We start from the raw sequence: 1,262 nt of genomic DNA, 5'->3' as shown, positions 1-1,262 counted from the left end.
CGGGTCCCTGCGAGGGCTGCAGCTGCCTCCGTTTCCCATGGACAGACCCCGGAGCAGAGGCCGGTGCAGCTGTCCGGGCTCCGTTTCGTGGACGAGGGGATGCGGGACGGAGCCACCGCGTCCCGCGCTCCCGTTCCTGGCACCCACGTTGGGTTCTGCGGCTTYGCCGTTGGGTTCTGCGGCTTCTCCGACTTCCCGGGCCGTGTCCTAGGCTGGAGGGCATCGCTGACTCACTGGCCATCAACTGCAGCGCTCGCTCCTCATTTGTGGTATTTAAATAAAAGTGATTAGGGAATCAAAGGGCCTCAGAAGCAGCCCCTTATCTCCCCCAGCAGCTGTTCTGCTCATTAGGCTTCGCCCGCTCCGCTGCCCGCTCCAAAGGCGCGGGGTGAGGGGGGATTGTGGGGGGCACTGGCTGCGGGGGCGGCTTCGGCCGGGCTGGGAAGCGAGGGCAGCTCCTGGCTCCGGCACGAGGACGAGGCAGCAGCTCCGCGTGGAGGCCGCGGCAGCCCCGGCTCCCCTTCCGAGCCCCTTTCCCATGGGATCCGCTGGCTTCGGAGGCTATTCCAGGTGTTAGGAAGGGAACAGCCGCAGCGGGATCCTTATTGAAGAGCAGCTTTCCCTGCCCCGGGGGAGGCCGGGACCCCCGGCAGCGCAGAGGCTGCCTGGCCTCCCCCGGAGCAGATCAGTAACCACGGGCTTAAACATTAACCCGGGCAGGGGCCGCTGCCCTGGGCCCCATGAGGGATCGTGGCAGCGCCCCGTCCTCGGGGACCCCCTCCCGCTCCCAGGCCTGCGTTGGTGTCACCCGGCCACAGGAGCGAGTGTCCYCGTGGGTCCCCTCGCCTTGGCCGCTGGGTGCCGGCCACCAGCGCGGTGACTTGGTGGCCACCTTGTTTTGGCTCCTGGGAGAAGGAGTCCGGACGCCCCCTGGTTCCTCCCGCTCCGGTCCCGCGGGGCTCCGGCTGCAGCCGTGCCCGCTGCTCCGGCCCAGGAGCCCCAGATCCGCAACCTGCTTCCCGCAGCCCCCTCGCCCGGGGCTCCTCGTGCCGAAGCCCCCTTTTCCATGCACGCTCCATCCCCGCTGGATCCGCGGGCAGCTCTGCACACTGCGCTGGAGCGGGGGGCTCTGGGGACCCTCCAAATGCCACCTCTCCCTTGCCAGCTCCCGGGATGGGGCAAAGCGGAGCCCCCCGAGCCTYGAGGCGGACCGGAAAGGTCCCGGTGCCGGTGGAGACCGGGGGGGCGCCGGGGCCGCCCCG

This window comes from Nothoprocta perdicaria, unplaced genomic scaffold (genome assembly GCF_003342845.1).
Source record: "Nothoprocta perdicaria isolate Ctin4 unplaced genomic scaffold, notPer1 scaffold_543, whole genome shotgun sequence".
In the NCBI taxonomy this organism is placed as follows: Eukaryota; Metazoa; Chordata; class Aves; order Tinamiformes; family Tinamidae; genus Nothoprocta; species Nothoprocta perdicaria.
The sequence above is the reverse complement of the archived record's forward strand: the minus strand, read 5'-3'. Positions refer to the sequence as shown.